The sequence below is a fragment of the Pongo abelii genome, chromosome 7, assembly GCF_028885655.2.
Source record: "Pongo abelii isolate AG06213 chromosome 7, NHGRI_mPonAbe1-v2.0_pri, whole genome shotgun sequence".
Taxonomy (NCBI): domain Eukaryota; kingdom Metazoa; phylum Chordata; class Mammalia; order Primates; family Hominidae; genus Pongo; species Pongo abelii.
The window spans coordinates 122,870,483-122,889,021 of NC_071992.2; positions in this window are offsets into that span (position 1 = coordinate 122,870,483).

Here is an 18,539-nt window from a genome sequence, read left to right on the forward strand (position 1 = left end):
AAGCATCCCTTAACCCCTTAAACATTTCTGGGTGCAGTTCCTAAGAATAAGGACTTATATAACTACAGTAAAATGATCCAAATCAGGATACTAAATATTAAATATCTCTTACCTAACTCATATATTCAAATTTCTAGTTGTCTCAATAATGTTTTTTCTTCCTAGCCTAGTATTCCACTATCATGAATTGTTTTTAGTTTCCCCATATCTTTAGTCTCCTTTAGCCTAGGACATTTCCTCAGTCTTTTTTTGTCTTTCTTGAGCTTTAAATATTTTAAGAGGACAGGCAATTAATTTCTAGAATGTCCTTCAATTTGGGTTTATCTACGGCTTTCTCATGCTTAGATTCATTTATGTATTTTCAGCAGGGAAACTAGATTAATAATGTTATGTTTTTCTCAGTATATCATATCAGAAGGCATGTGATAAAGTGTTGCCTACTATTGGTGATATTAACTTTGATTTCTATATTAAGGTGTCCACTAGCTTGGTCCACTGTGAAGTTACTATATTTCCCTTTGTCAGATACTCAGAGGTTGTGTAAATACCCTGTTCCTCATCAAACACTCCACTGGTGACTTTGACCTAAATCAGTTCTTACAGGGTGGTTGCAAAATGATAATTTTCCCTTAACTCTCTCATTGCTTTTACATTTATTAGTTGTCATTCAACTCTAAGATAAAGCTATTCTTTCTTCTGCGTATACTACTTATTCATTTATGTATTTATATTAGTGTTGGTTTATGGATTTTTGTTTTATTCAATGGATTATTATCTATTCTCATTAATTATTTTGCTGCTCCAATTTCCCAAGAAATATAGCCATTGAGAGCATCTTTATGCTAATTCTTGTAGCCTTTTTATATGCTCCCATTACTCTTTGAGCAATTCATTACTTTCTGGAAAAAGATATTCCAGGTTTATGACGTACTTTTGGTGCTCCATGATTTCCAAGATTCCCTGGTTCCTTATTGTGAGGAATGCTATTTTGAAATCGAAATGTATACGCGAGGTGAGGTCATTGCTCCTGGGGTGTCAATGCTACTGTCTTTTCAGCAGAAAGAGCTGTGTGTGTGTCTGTGTGTGTGTGTGTATGTGTGTGTATGTGTGTGTTGTGTGTAACTATATTTGTTTACATTCTATCATCTATGTCAAACATCATAGTTCATACTAATGCTTTCCATTCCAGTCTATACTTTTTCATTCCCATATTTGTAGCTTTTTCTCTAACAGAGATGTCTGGTTCCCATGATTATCAATATATTAACCATTTGTTCAATCCTGAAATATATATAAAATAGTTTCAGAATTGCTAATTCATATCACCATGAAAAACAATCTATTTATAGAGTTCACTATTTGTTTGCATTTGTTTTCATCTTTAGACTGAGGAAGGATTTTGAGTTCTATTTGGGGCAATTAAATTTGAGGTGCCTATTATGTATTAGAATAGAGATACAGAGCAGTCTTTCTGGATCTCAGAGTAGATGTCAAGAACAGAGCTAAAGATTTGAAAATCTTCAGCTTATAAATGATATTTAAAGCACTTAAAGCAAGAACATTGAAAGGGCTCATTAGGGAAAGTGAGGATAGACAAGTGTTGGCTGAGGAAGGCCAGGCGTGGTGGCTCACGCCTGTAATCCCAGCACTTTGGGAGGCCAAGGCGGGCGAATCACGAGGTCAGGAGATAGAGACCATTCTGGCTGGCTAACACGGTGAAAACCCCGTCTCTACTAAAAATACAAAACATTAGCCAGGCATGGTGGCAGGCGCCTGTAGTCCCAGCTACTTGGGAGGCTGAGGCAGGAGAATGGCATGAACCTGGGAGGCGGAGCTTGCAGTGAGCTGGGATTGTGCCACTGCACTGCAGCCTGGGCGACAGAGCAAGACTCTGTCTTTAAAAAAATAAAAAATAAAAAAAAAGAGAGTTGATCGAGGAAGAAGAGCCAGCAAAGCCAGCAAAAGAGACTGAGAAATATGGATCCATGAATAGGAGTCATATTCCCAGAGTGTAATATCCTGGAGAACAACTGCAGACAGTATTTCAAGGGGAAAATAATCAGCTATGCCAAATGCTGCTGAATGGTTTTAGTAGATGAGCTGGGAGAATTGACCTTCAGATTGTCCACTGGTGATCTCAAGTGAGGTTTCCATAGGGTTATTAGGATAACTTGTTTAGAATGAATTAAAGCATAGCCAGTGGCTTTCTAGGAATGGGAAGTGATGAAGTGGAGACTGTGAGTACAGACGAAATCTTGAGAAATTTTACTGTAAATAGGAAGAGAGAAAAGGGTTGGTAGATGATATGGTTTGGCTGTCCCCACCCAAATCTCACCTTGAATTGTAATAATCCCCACATGTCAAGGGTGGGGCCAGGTGGAGATAATTCAGTCATGGGGGTGGGTTCCTTCATACTGTTCTCATAGTCGTGAATAAATCTCACAAGATCTGATGGTTTTGTGAATGACAGTTCCCCCACACAAGCTCTCTTGCCAGCTGCCATGTAAGACTGTGCCTTTGCTTCTCCTTTACCTTCTGCCATGATTGTGAGGCCTCCCCAGTCACATGGAACTGTGAGTCCATTAAACCTCTTTCCTTTATAAATTACCCAGTCTTGGGTATATCTTTATTAGCAGCATTAGAGCAGATTAATATAGTAGATGTGGGGTCTTCTGAAAGATGGCAGATATTGGGGTTGGGCGCGGTGGCTCAAGCCTGTAATCCCAGCACTTTGGGAGGCCGAGGCGGGTGGATCACCTGAGGTCAAGACCAGCCTGACCAACATGGAGAAACCCTGTCTCTATTTAAAAAAAAATACAAAATTAGCTGGGCTTGATGGCGCATGCCTGTAATCCCAGCTAGTCGGGGGACTGAGGCAGGAGAATCATTTGAACCCGGGAGGTGGAGGTTGTGGTGAGCCAAGATTGTGCCATTGCACTCCAGCCTGGGAAACAAGAGTAAAACTCCCTCTCAAGAAAACAAAAACAAACAAACAGAAAAACAAAAGAAAGACGGCAGATATTACAGCACCTAAGTATGTTGATAGAAAAGACCCCATCAAGACAGTAAAAGGATGGCATAGGAGAGAAAGGGGGTCTATTCAGAAGCAAAATCTTTGAAGGGTAGGTAATGTAAGGATCCACTGTACCAGTGGAGTGGTTGGCCTTGGATAGAAGCTGGAAATTCATCTGTGACAAGTAAAGGGAACTAAGCATTCTGAAGTGGGTGTTTCTGCTGCTGAGTCACCAGACAATGGCATATTAAATTCATTATTCTATACCCCTGTAAGTTACCATTCAGTATGAATTTCCTGTTATGTCTATCTCTCCTCAAATACCTTATCCTCAATTTACTAGTTCATGGCTTTATATCATATTCCTGCCTCCTTCTGAAAATGTGTTAAAAAGTAAGAATCATAAGAATATATTTTCATTGTTTTTTAAATTTATTTTTATTTTTTATTTAAGCCTCCAGTGGCAATAAATATATTTTGTTAATCTCCTACTTCGTTTTTCCAGCCAAGAGTTTTGTTCCCAGCTGTTCTCACCCATGAGTTTCTGGGCTCTTGACAACTAGAGATGGCAGCCTCCTTAGAATAAAGGCTCAGAGATTCTTGGGCTCCATTCCTGAGGTCCTGTTTTGTTTTGCCTGTCATCCCATCACCCACCCCATCCACTAAGAAAGAGTTGACAAAGACAGACCAATTTAAAATAAAGGACCTCAAAATCTTAATTTCCTGTGTAAAACTAAGGGTACATTCTACCAGATCTAAAGAGCTATCTGTGGAAATAAAATGAGTTAGATAATAGTTAGTGAGGATGTGGTGCCGTGACTCAACAGCCTCAACACCCCCTACCCTCCACTGCCATAGGATTCGAGGACTGGGGAGAGAATGGACTCGTCTACTGCCTGTTTGAGATCTTGAACAGTAGCAGCCATACCTTTTCTCCCCATACCACTGAGCTCAGTATGGGGGGAGAGAGCTAAAAATGCAAATTAACATATTTGAGAATCAGAAGGTCAGGGACTGCCTTGTCCTCATCTCCCATCTGACTTTCTCACTGTTCTGGAGAACTGGAGGAGTCTCAAAGAATATGCAAGACGAAGTGTTCCTAGGCCTGCCACCAGGTGGCCATGAATAGAAGTGGGAGAGAGTGTGATATATAGTTTATCTCGGGTATCATCAGAAAACTTGGTTAGAATTCTAGTAGATCCCAAAACCCAGGGAAGAGGGAAGAAGTGGAGTCAGTTAACTAAGGTTACTATTCGGGAGAAACATGCCTCATTTGTGCCCCGGGAAGAAATGGGACAAAAATTCAATAGCTGATACTAGTACCTCCCTGGTACTGGACTACAGAGTCAATCCAGGAACTGGATAAAGGAGAAATCTCAAAAATTTGGGAGAGAATTTTGAGCCTGGGCCTGAACTGAGTATTTGAGCTGAACTGAGAACTGATCAAGAATTGGCTAATTTTCCACCATCAGCAGAAAAGCGGGCTATGAAGTTAGTCAACTTCCAGTATAGAGAAAAAGGCTACATTTTTGCACAGCCAAGCATGCACTTAAAATGCATGCAGATTCCAACAGATTTAGAATAATTTCAACCTTTATTAAATTTAAAATTCTAAGTAAGTTTGTAAACATGAGACCTGATCTCCATTTCTATATTGTTGGATTTTGTAAAATATAAAAACTTTCTAGAAAATCACTAAATCTATATAAATGAGTTATATGAAATCTAGTGGAATATTGAATTCTTAAATGATCAAATGTCCTGTTCACTTATTTTTTAGTAAATTTCTGAATGTGGATAAATTTGTGTTTTGGTAAAGTTTACATTATATTGTCTAAGTTAGGAGCTGGAAAACCTTGGTTTGTGGGCAAAATTGGTTCCGGTATCTGTTTTTGCAAATAACAAAGTTTTGCAAATAAAGTTTTATTGGAACACAGCCACCCCCATTTGTTTTACATTGTCTGTGGCTCCTGTTGCAACAGAGACCATATGTCTCACAAATCCTAAAATAATTATCTGACCCTTTACAAAAAGCTTGCCAACTCCTAGACTAAAGCTTAGTCAAAGCAAAATATATGTGTGGTCTTATTTGAAATACTAAGTAGAGCCTATGTTATTTCTCTTAGAACAATATAAGGTCTTCACTAGGGCATGGTGTTTTCCAAACATAATTCTTGAAACACTGCAAAAAAACCAAAAAGGAATCTTTAAAGATCCTTTCCCCACAAAATGGAGGTGATATTCAAGTAGAATATCAATACTAGAACTCAAGATGACATTTATAGGTGTATAAATGCAATGTTCTTAAGCTTATCATAAAGATTTAAGTACTTGCAAGAGGAGCTGGAATAGAATATGACATTTTGTGAGAAAAGAGTTCCATGAAGAACCCTCCTGCGTCACTTTCACTTTTCATTCCATACTCCGCCACTCTTACTTTGCAGCATGGCTCTCACACTGACCTTCAGAACTAGTTTTCACAGAGTATTAAAGTTACACGAAGTGAAATTATGATGTACTGTTTGGCAAAACATCATCAATGCCTTCCTCTTAAATGACTCCACATTACCTTATGAAGATCAAGTCCATGTTGTAAATCCTAAACCTTAAGGCCTGATATTATATTGATTTCCTTTTATTATCTAGTCTTATAATGTAATTATGAAAAGCATCTCCTATTCTAGTTGGATCAATTTCTTCTTGTCTCCTTTATACACGATTCTGATTTCCCTTTTCAAACTTTAGGGTATGACATACATAAGTCAAAATACTCTTTTAAGAAATTGGGCTGAGTGTCAAAAGTTGGTCTCCAGGCATAAGATCTGAAAGTCATCGTATCTGAGATTGAACAAGATTGGAATAATTATCAATGTTTCTAAAATAGAAATCCATATTCATTTTAGAAAAAAGCATGTTTGAAATAATTGAAATGGGGAAAAATAGAACTTATCTATAATGCCTCTCCATCTCCCACAGAGTTACTGATTTTTACAGTTTTTGCATATAGACCCTTTCAGAAATGTCTCTATGGACACAAATTTAGAAAACCACAAAACTTGGATGATACCATTTGTGTTATGTACTATTATAATAAATATCTTTCTATATTGGTAAATAACAACTAGCAACTTTGGTTGCATGTTATATACCTGCCACAAAATTTGTTTAGAGTATTACTTCATTTGACCTTTAATTGTTTCCAGGTTTTCATTATTATTCATGTTGCTGTGAAAAAACATATGTGCCTAAGTACTTGATCAAATACTTCTTTAGGCTAAATTTTGAGGGGCACAATTACAAGATCAAAAGTTCTGAATAACGTTGAGACTTTCAGTACACCTATTGCCAAATTGCCCTCTAAAATGGTTGTACTGTTTATTGTTCTCTCTTGAAGCTTATGAGAATGCCTTTTTCCCCCACACCATCATCATTACCAGAAGTTTGTCTAATCCAATGGCTTTCCAAATTATCTTGAATATAACCCAACAGTAAGAAAAGACAAGTTTTATATTGTAATTTAGAACATACACACATTGTTATACACATAATAAATGTATGCACATATATTTAATACAAAGCTCTCACAAAACAATACTCTTACTCTGTGAAATACATTTAATATTTTATCCCATTTTATTAAAAATGCTGGTTGAGACCTAAGTTGATTTCATGAATTTAAGATGGAAAAAAATGGTAAAATGTTGGAGTAACAGACATATAATCGAAAAAGCATCTCAGCCAGAGCAAAAGTCTGTAACATGATGAAATTTACACAGGTATCATAAGGCTCCCTAATTGGGATGAAGACCTCCACCACCACCTGTGATTGTGCTTTCCATCCATATGATGCTTGTCCCACCCTTGCTAAGAACCTTTTGAACTTTCCGAAATATTGCTCAATGCTTATAGCAGTTGATTCTCCATCAAATGTGCTTTATTCTCTTCAGTATACTCCCTGGCTTTTTCTTCTTTCCGTCTATATTGATGATGATCCTGGCAGCAATGTAACATCATTCCTCAATTTTCTCACTTTTAAGCAGTCATCTTCAAATTTACTTCAGTGACCCTTCTTTGTACTTATCACTATCAGGAAGCATTTTTGTCACTAATATCAGACTGACATTCTGCCTCTGACCATAGTCATTTATTCCTTCACCTTCCCCCTGCCCTATGTGCACTAATAACCTTCATAAAATCTTCTCAGCTTAGAATACTTGAAGACACTTCTCAAATCCTAAATCAAATGGACTTGTGTCTAGTCTGTCATATGTGCTTGGGTATTTCAGAATTACCCAAGTTATCCCTTCCCCACCACTACCATTTCCATGGAGACCTTCTGGGAAATTGACTATGCTAAATCACTTTGCCAGTCACCAAAACATGATCTTTCTGGTCCTCAGAAAGCAGTATACATCACCTCCAGAATTCAGGAAGACTTCCCATTCAGTTAAGCCAGTGCTTTTCAAACTGTGATCTGGAGGCCTATGAGTTGAATAGAGACATTTATGGATTCTCTTAGGGGAAGGAGAGAGAAAAAAAGATTGAGGGTGTGTGTGTGGTGCTGGGGGTGATGGTGGGAGTCCAGAACTCTGCAGCCCCTTCAGTGAAGCCACCATACTTTTAGTATTTTTTATACACTATGCTTCCACGTAAGTCTTCTTTTTAACCCTCTATAAGTAACTTTCATAGAATTTCCAATTCTAAAAGGCAATGTGAAAATATATTACCAAAAATTATTAAATACTTTCAAAAATTCAGCAAGTAGTATATAAAAGACAGTAGGTCCCATTAGGACATTTATATTGCTCTATTAGCTCTCACATGCGTGAGTGAGTGCGTGATGGGAACAATCTCTAAATGATCCAAGGGGATGTACACTGGTGGTCTTGATGGCATCATAATAGTTTTCAATTTTATATGAGCAAAGTAGCGAGCAATCCAGATGTTCCCTTTTGTGGTTTCTGTCATTTCCTATGACATAAAGTGAATAGAGTGGAATTGGCTTTAAACTTGTACTTGGTCCTTTATTACATGCGATTTGTCTGCAGAGTTGATACATATCCACTGTACCCTCTCCAAACAGTCCGTTCCAATTTTGTATTAGCTTCTCCCACCTGAATTGTGGCACCGAGCTATGACAGCCTACAGAGCCCACACCAAGCCCCTACACATACAATTCTACCCCTAGTGGCTTCTCAGAAGCTGGGTTATGTGGGAGTTATGACTGTAGGTCTGAACACAGGATGCCTGGGTTCAAATCCCAACACTGCAAGTTCCTAGAAGTGGGTCATGGGACAAGTTGGAAGATTTCTCTGTGCTTTGGTTTATTCATCTATAAAAGTGTGCTGATAATTATAGTACTTGACACATAGATGTATGATGAGGATTATGTATACATAAAGCACATATAAAAGTGCCTGGTACACAGTGACTTCTCAAGAAAAGTTAATTTTATTATTCCTAAATAACTTTAATTCCAATCTGATATTGAGGTTTTCCTATAAGAGAAGGCTGCCAGCCTGTATTGCCGTGTCAAAGTAGAAAAAGTGTGAAAAAATACTTATATGTTCAGTACACACACACATTCAGACACTCAGATATTACGTGGAAATATATATTTTTGATTCTTTTTTTTTTTTTTTTTTGAGATGGAGTCTTGCTCTGTCACCAGGCTGGAGTGCAGTGGCACAATCTCCGCTCACTGCAAGCTCCGCCTCCCAGGTTCATGCCATTCTCCTGCCTCAGCCTCCCGAGTAGCTGGGACTACAGGCGCCCGCCACCACGCCCGGCTAATTTTTTGTATTTTTAGTAAAGACAGGGTTTCACCATGTTAGCCAGGATGGTCTCGATCTCCTGACCTCGTGATCTGCCCGCCTCGGCCTCCCAAAGTGCTGGGATTACAGGCGTGAGCCACCGAGCCCGGCCTGATTCATTTCTTAATGCATGTGAATCTATGATGAGAATAAAATGAGTCAATTTGGTGTGCTGTTTAGCTTTATACATCATCATATACCTTCCACAGAGATATTTTGAGTTTGACATATTCTAAGTACTTCAAACATTTTAACAAGAAAAATCCTCTTTTGATGAAATAAATGCCTTTTTATACACACTGATTTCCTCTGTCTTGTCACCACTTTCCCACATCCTCTACTGTCATTGCAAATAGCTTTTTAATGGTGTCTACCAAAAAGTGCTTTCACGTTTAGAAATATAAAAAGCACAGCAACATGTTGAGCTGGAGGGAAAAATTCAGATCATCTAGTCCAAGCAGCCCCATGTGCTAGAACTTTTACTTCCTCTTAGAAATGAGAGGTGTCAGTGCAAGGCAATTCTCCCCTTAATAACCCAGGGAACTGGTGAAATCATTGCGATAGAAATCTAAATAAAATGTTGGTTCTGATTCTTGCTTGGTAGATGCTCAGTGATGTCTGTTGAGTAGATTGGGTACTAATAAGACCACTTCCACATCATCAGTGATCCATGGACTGGGCCGTGCTCTCTGTGATTACACTACTCTGTCTTTTCTGGAGCCAGAGGTGATACACTAACTGCCATATTGGTTTAGGGTTTTCAACAACCTTATTTCTATGACTGGATATTTCTGTTCCTATTTAGGATAAATGCTAAATTTTATCATATATAATAAGATTTATCTTGGTAATTTTTGTTTTGAGACGGAGTCTCGCTCTGTCGCCAGGCTGGAGTGCAGTGGCGAGATCTCGACTCACAGCAACCTCCGCCTCCCAGGTTCAAGCGATTCTCTTGCCTCAGCCTCCCAAGTAGCTGGGACTACAGGTGCCCGCCACCAGGCCCAGTTAATTTTTGTATTTTTAGTAGAGACGGGGTTTCACCATGTTGGCCAGGATGGTCTCAATTTCTTGACCTGGTGATCCGCCTGCGTCGGCTTCCTAAAGTGCTGGGATTACAGGGGTGAGCCACCACGCCCGGCCAGTAATTTTTTTTTTTTTTTTTTTTTTTGAGACGGAGTTTTGCTCTGTCACCCAGACTGGAAGGCAGTGGCGCGATCTCGGCTCACTGCAACCTCCGCCTCCCGGGTTCACGCCATTTTCCTGCCTCAGCCTCCTGAGTAGCTGGAACTAGAGGCGCCTGCCACCACGCCCGGCTAATTTTTTTTTTTTTTTGTATTTTTAGTAGAGACGGGGTTTCACTGTGTTAGCCAGGATGGTGTCTATCTCCTGACCTCCTGATCCGCCCGCCTCGGCCTCCCATAGTGCTGGGATTACACGCGTGAGCCACCGCGCCCAGCGGAAGAGGTTTTAAAGACCCGAGTTGTATTCAGCAAGGTCAGAAAACCTTCTAGGCTGACTACTACTTCAGGCTCAGACTCATCACTAAAAGTAATTGTTCTTTATTTTTCTTTTGTTTGCTTGCGTTATCAGGTGATGCTATCCCACTGCACCCACCCGAAACCCAAGTAGCTGTGGCTGTGGTTAACATTCTCTACTTACTAACTAGCAGGGATGTAACTGCTTTTAATAGTTTTCTCTGTGTTATACATACTGGTTATATACAGAGGAACTGAAGATATGAGAGAGGACATGTCTTAGTTTGTTCAGACCTCTATAACAAAATACCATAAACTGACTGGCTTATAAATGGAAATGTATTGCTCATAGTTCTGGAGGCTGGAAAGTCCTAAGATCAAAGTGTCAGCAGATTAGTATTTGGTGAGAACCCACTCCCTGGTTTATAGATAGCCATCCTGTCACTGTGTCCTCACATGGCGTTAAGTGGTGAGTCTCTGTAGTCTCTTTTATAAAGGCACTAATGCCAGTTATAAAGGCCCCACCTCCTAAGACCATCAAATTGAATGTTAGGTTTCAACATGTATACATAAACAGTCTACAGCAGGGGACTAAAAGATTGGAGAGAGAGAGAGAAAGGAAGAGACAGTGGTATACAGCTTTTGTTTTAGTTGAGATTATTTTGGTTAAAAGGAGCAGAAACCGATTTAAATTTCAGCAAAAAATTTCACTCTAAAGTTATTGGGTATATCATGGAATCAAAGAACAGGAATGCCCTGGGCCTCTGGAAATTCCTTTTAGGGATTCAGGGACCTGAACCCCTATGAAGACGCTTTCTTGCTTTTCTTTCTACTCCTTGACGATGTTTGGGTTTACGTTTTCCTCTTAGTATACACCAGCGTTTTTTGATCCTCTGTCTATATGGTGGGACACGGACACAACTCCCAGGGTTTGTGTATGACAACACGGGCTTAGACTATCTCAGTTCTCTTGACTTAGGTTCAGATTTTCAAAAGGGAGGAAACTCATCGGCCGGTGGACAGGTCACATTGTAACCCGACAGCTCTTATAACAATCACACACATTGTGGAGGGACATTGGGCAAACCATCACAAAATGATCCCTTAGCATATTGTAGTCAAAATTCTTTTCCTCAAACCAGTTTTGATTTAACCTCTACAAATTTCTGATTTTTATCACCCCCTCAGTCCCAAAATTTAACCAGTTGAAAGAACAAATATTTAAATATATTATAGCTCTACTTCAATCAGATTTCAAACAGTATTTTCACATTACAGAATCTGATGAGTGACTCTGTTTATCCATGCTATCGTTTTATTCATTTTCCTGTTCCCTTTCCAGCCTTGCATTTATAAATCTACACATTCCAAACTGTCAGCACCCTTTCTCCTCTGATCTTTTTGGTTGCCCTTCTCTGAGCATTTTCCACCTAATGAACTTTGAGTTTTCGACATGAGAAATGATTTCTCATAAAATAGTTGTGTTATTTATCAAAATTCAAGGTGGCCAGTCAGTTCAATTTTTAAATGTATACATTTTACCTGTATCATATCCCATGTTCCCTGGTACAGAAGTATACTTCATTACAGACTGTGATGTGTTCAAGAAAATTGTATGGTTCAATTTTTGAAAAGAAACAAGAGGAGGCAAAATTATTTTTGATTCGTAAAGGAAGGTGAAAATGTGACTTTCTCAGAATTTGCTAGCCTCCCTTCTCAGAGTTCCTGCATCCTTTCAGATTAGAGTTCATTATCTGGGCCATCTGTTAGTAATTAATGTTGATAGCTGGATCCTGAGTAGGTTTGGCTTAGCATATACCTGACTTGTTTATTTCAATATTTCAAGATTGAGTTTTTGGATAAGGCAGGATGCCTTTCCTTTTTTATTTTCATATTGGAAGAGCAAATTTTATTTTAGTGAGATGACTTTTCAAAGTGTAAAGAAAATATGATATCAAAATTGATACAGATAATTCTAAATCAGAATCTCCATCTATATACAATGAAACCATTGAAGAGAAAGGCAAGCTAAAAATACTTTCTTTAAACAAGAACATCTTTCTCTCAATATAAAGATTTCAACTGGTCAGGCACGGTGGCTCATGCCTGTAATCCCAGCACTTTTGGAGGCTGAAGCTGGTGGATCACCTGAGATCAGGAGTTTGAGACCAGCCTGACCAATATGATGAAACCCCATTTCTACTAAAAAAAAAAAAAATTAGCCGGGCGTGGTGGCGTGCGCCTTTAATCTACTCAGGAGGCTGAGACAGGAGAATTGCTTGAACCCAGGAGGCAGAGGTTGCAGTGAGCCGAGATCTTGCCATTGCACTCCAGCCTGGGTGACAGAGCAAGACTCTGTCTCTAAATGGATGAATGAATGAATGAACGAATGTATTTCAGTCTCTGAACTTACCCCCCAAATAAAAGTCTTCAAGAGGATCTTTTTAAAATTTTAAGATAAGAGATGGATTATTTGAGTATTAAAGAACTAGAGAAAAATGTTTGGATTGAAGATGCCTTTTCCTTTTTCCATTTCCCTCCCTGATATTTCTCTTCTATTTTCTAATTTTCCACAAGATGTTTTATTCCTGTGCTTTTTTCTTCTCTCTTTAACCTCTCTTTCCTCACGATCTACAAAGCATATTATTAGAATGGGGTACACATGCCCCATTCATGCAAGCCAAATGATAGGATGTAAAACAAGGTATCCATGAAATTACCCATGAGAATGGTGTCATATTAGTCATATTTGTTTTGCAGCTATTAATAATTGCACATTTTAAATAAGAAACAAGTTTACAGATAAAGCATTGTGGAGAGGGTTTCCACCACCATACCAGATTGTGTACTTCATCAATACAACTCTTCTTTTTTTCTGCCACTATTCCTTTTGTTTCTCCACTTGACCTCTCCCTTCTTTGCTTTTTATACCATTTCTCTCACTCACATTAATTTATTTGATATATTTTTATTTCTTCCAAAGAAAATTGGCCAGTTGTGCTCATAATCTCAGCACTTAGGGAGCCCGAGGCAGGAGGATTGCTTGAGACCAGCCTGAGCAACACAGTGAGATCCATCTCTAAAAAGAATTGAAATTAAAAAAGAAAACAAGAATGGCAAATTTTCAAAATGTTTAGTAAAGACATATTTTGTAATATAACAATATAATTTTTCTGCTAGGCTGTCAACAACTGAGGTAGGGTGTGTGTCTTCAGCATCCAGATCATTATCTGATATGTGGGGGGTGCTCAGCAATGTTGAATAGATTGGACACTAATATTGTTTTAACTTTTCATTTTGAGATAATATTAGATTTATAGAAAAGCTACAAATATAGGAAGTGTCTATATAACCTTCACTTAGCTCCCCTCTTCCTAGTATTAACATGTCACATACCATAGTTCCTCAAAACTAAGAAATTAACATTGATACCACACTATTAACTGCAGACTTCATTCAGATTTCATCTGTTTTTCCACTAATATCCTTTTTTCTCTTCCCAGATAGATTTAATCCATAAAACCATTTTGCATTTGGTCATGTTATTTTAGCCTTCCCTAATCTTGGATACTAATCTTAAATTTTATCTTTTATAATTTTAATTTAATTAATGATGTTAAACAGAATGGAATGCTAAGAAAATGAACACGTGAAAAGCTATATTACATATAATTTTTCAGTGACTTCAGTTTTGCTTAAATCTAGGTTGCCTCATATTGATATGGTAGAAAGAAAACTTATTTAAATTTTAAGATTCTGGAAAGAACGTTTTTCCTGGTATCTCTTGACCTTTCAAATTTCCCTTATTTTATTTTATTTTTTTATTTTTTTATTTTTATTTATTATTATTATACTTTAGGTTTTAGGGTACATGTGTACAATGTGCAGGTTAGTTACATATGTATACATGTGCCATGCTGGTGCGCTGCACCCACTAACTCGTCATCTAGCATTAGGTATATCTCCCAATGCTATCCCTCCCCCCTCCCCCCACCCCACAACAGTCCCCAGAGTGTGATGTTCCCCTTCCTGTGTCCATGTGTTCTCACTGTTCAGTTCCCACCTATGAGTGAGAATATGCAGTGTTTGGTTTTTTGTTCTTGCGATAGTTTACTGAGAATGATGATTTCCAATTTCATCCATGTCCCTACAAAGGACATGAACTCATCATTTTTTATGGCTGCATAGTATTCCATGGTGTATATGTGCCACATTTTCTTAATCCAGTCTATCATTGTTGGACATTTGGGTTGGTTCCAAGTCTTTGCTATTGTGAATAATGCTGCAATAAACATACGTGTGCATGTTTACAAGAAAAAAACAAACAACCCCATCAAAAAGTGGGCAAAGGACATGAACAGACACTTCTCAAAATAAGACATTTATGCAGCCAAAACACACAAGAAAAAATGCTCACCATCACTGGCCATCAGAGAAATGCAAATCAAAACCACAATGAGATACCATCTCACACCAGTTAGAATGGCAATCATTAAAAAGTCAGGAAACAACAGGTGCTGGAGAGGATGTGGAGAAATAGGAACACTTTTACACTGTTGGTGGGACTGTAAGCTAGTTCAACCCTTGTGGAAGTCAGTGTGGCAATTCCTCAGGGATCTAGAACTAGAAATACCATTTGACCCAGCCATCCCATTACTGGGTATATACCCAAAGGACTATAAATCATACTGCTATAAAGACACATGCACACGTATGTTTATTGCGGCATTATTCAAATTTCCCTTATTTTAAAATATAGCTCTATTTATTGACTTTTGTAACATAGTGAAGATTGATTTCTTAGTATTGATCATTCAAACTGATCAATAAGCAAGATTAACATTGGTGTCTGAAAAAATATTTTATAATTTTATTATTGTAAACAAATTCCAAAGGAAATATTTTTGGGAACAAAAGAGGGTTGGGATTTTGAAGTCAATCTCCAGATTTTTGTGGTAATCCTGGTAGGTTTTAAAAGATGTTCCAGGTATTCCCAGTCATTCTCATATGCTGACTATTGTCTTATGTGTTTGTTACTTTACATCCATGCTTTTTAGTTGCAGCATCCTGTGCACAGTATAATTACATTATACAAAAGTCTTTGCCTTTTCTCCCACAAACCCAAAACACCCAGTGCTGTTTTTTTTTTTTTTAACCATGTGGTGCATTAAGGCACTTTGAAAAACTGAATAGTATTGCCCAACAAAATCTCGCATAATCTTTGGCACATAATATGCATTCCAAAAAGATTTGCTGATAGATTCAGTAACAGGAGACCTAACTCAGAGAAAAAAAGCTGTAAAAACGCTTTGCTAGAACCCTGAAGCTCAGTCTAAATCCCCGCCTGCCATCTTGAGGACATAGTGAGAACTGCATCAGATTCGATCTAAACCATGACTGCTCAAGGTAATAGCAAAGCCGTGTGTATTGAACCAAGGAGAAAATATTGTGGTTTTAAAAATGGACATGAATTATTTAGATGCTTAAGATCAAAGTGAGTTTTTACCTAAATATGTACATTATTGAAGCAATTTCAAACAAAATTACCAGAAAACTATACTTGATCTGGTTAGATTGGAGGAACATACAGAATCTATGATGTTTTCTTAACTTCTTTAGTATCTATGGGTCAAAATCTATTTTATTTAGGTAGTTTGTTTAGTTTAAAAAAAATCTATAAATCATTAAAATCTATAATGGTTAGGTTTGAAACAAAAAAGACTGTTGATAATAAACAGTGAGAGAAGATCAGGTAGAGAAGCACATATGTATAAAGTACATAAATGCTCCACCTTTGGCATTTTTACTTTGTATAAACATCACAGGAGCAGAATGGGGTGGGCCAGGTTTGTGGCCAAATAAATGTGAGCATAACCATTTCCCCCCTCTTCCTACTCCTTCTGTATCAACACAAACCTGTACCACTCTTAATTTTATTCCCTTCCAGAATCTTTTTTATATGTAGAGGGGCAGAGAATCCCTTTTTCTACATTCACTGTTGATTTTTTTTTTTTTGAATTTAAGAAACAGTTTTTGCTATGTTGCTCAGGCTGGACTTGAACTCCTGGACTCAAGAGATCCTCCTGCCTCAGCCTACCAAAAAGCTGAGATTACAGGTGTGCCCCACCATACAAGCGATCGATTATATCTGGTGATGCTTTGGGCCTCTGTGGTGTTCCGCACACAGTAGCTGCTGTCTGTGTGAATGCAGAGGGAGGCAGTGCCTCTGCCCTGTCCTTTAATGTCCTTCCTGGGACGGTTGACTCCTTAGCATTTTTATTCTTTTGCAACCTCTGTTCTCTTTACTGAGTCCTTTGAAACATCACAGGTCTGTTTCTCTGGAACAATCAGTTCACTTCAAGTCTGTTCTGTTGCTTGGCCCACAGCCCTGTGTCTCTCCACCATCTATCTCATTTGCCTTTTCGGTGCAGTTCTCTATCCTTCCAGAGGTCTCAAATTCCAAACACACAGCTGTCTTTTCATTTCATTGTTGCTCACTGCCAGCCAGATAGTAAGGATACTTACATCATTATTGACCCATTTTCCATGGGAGGATTTCAATGGGTGTGAATATACACCCTGGGATTTACAGAATTGTTAGAACATGACGTCACGGGTAGCACACAGCCAAAGATGAAACAGCGCTGTGGAGGCAGTTTCCTCAGTGTGGAGTGGATCATCTGCGCACCAGGTGGTATTTATTGCTCTAGTTGTTTCAGTTCCTATTTGCCAGGGCATAGATCTGTACAAATGCTAAGGCTGCCAATCTCACAATCTCTTTCAAAGCTAAAGTTTCCTAAAAACAGCCACCATGCTGTATAACGTAACTATGTGCCAGGCATTCTTGCAGATTTATTTATTTTATGCTTATAGATAAATTTATTTTATGCTCACAGCCCTGTGAGGAAAAAACTATCATTATCCCTATTGTAGAGATGAGACCATTAAAGCTTATGAAATACTTCTTCACCACAGCCCCAGAGGGCCTTCTCCAAAGCAGGCATCTAGGTAACAATACTCCTAAGAGGGGGTGGAGCCAGGATTTGAGCCTGGGCAGTTGGGCCCCAGAATCCGTGGGCAGAACCATTATCCTCTGGTGTATCAAGATACCTTCTGCTGGTGAACTCCTCTTGGGGTTGGGGTGGGAGGAACATTTTATAGGCTTCATTGGCTTTGGAATGCTCTAACATGCTCCAGTTACCACAATTAACATTAACACTGAAAGAGTGTTAGACATCAAGAATTTCTTTAAAGGCTGTGGACGTCGACTTGAATGCCAAGTTCAGAATCTCAAGGAGAATGTTCTCATGCTGTCGTTTTTTTAAAAACAGTTGACCTGAATAGAGTGCTCCTCATTTAAAGATAAAAAAATCAGATCAAATAAATATTGTACTTAAGAAAGATGGTACAGTCTAAAGAACGAGAACTTCTTTTTCAAATTGTAGAGGAAAATTCTGAAAAATACTAAAGCAAAGTTTGTAAGCTCTTCTGTGTAAAACACAGAAAACTTCTATAAGAAGATGCCTAGCGTATACATATAAGACAAGAAAATATAAAAAAGGAGTGGCTTTTGTGGAGGTAAAAGTAATACAAATCATATACAAAACCGTAAATGATGTAGCATGACTTATAGTTTCGATAGAAGCAATGGAAGACATAATAAATATTAAAAATAACCTCAGAATCAAATCACTTGAACCTGGAAGGCAGAGGTTGTAGTAAACCAAGATCGTGCCCCTGCATTCCTGCCTAGGAAACAGAGTGAGACTCCATCTCAAAATAAATAAATAAAATAAAATAAAATACATGAGAACATAAAGCTTTACTGACCTAAGAAACACCATTTATAGATAAAATAGGCTCATCAAGTAACAAGTGAAATTGATTAAAACAACCCTTAGTCATACCCTGATGAATTGCTAAATTTCAGAGAGAGCACTCTCTTTAAATACCCAGGCAGAAAAAAAACAACAACACAGAAGCAAACCAGAGTAGTTAAAAATGAACGGAAATGAAACTGGTCTCACACTTTTATTTATTTATTTATTTTGTTGAGGTGGAGTTTCACTCTTGTTGCCCAGGCTGGAGTGCAATGGCGCAACCTCGGCTCACTGCAACCTCCACCTCCCAGGTTCAAGCGATTCTCCTGCCTCAGCCTCCCAAGTAGCTGGGATTACAGGCATCTACCACCACACCCTGCTAATTTTTTGTATTTTTAGTAGAGATGGGGTTTCTCCA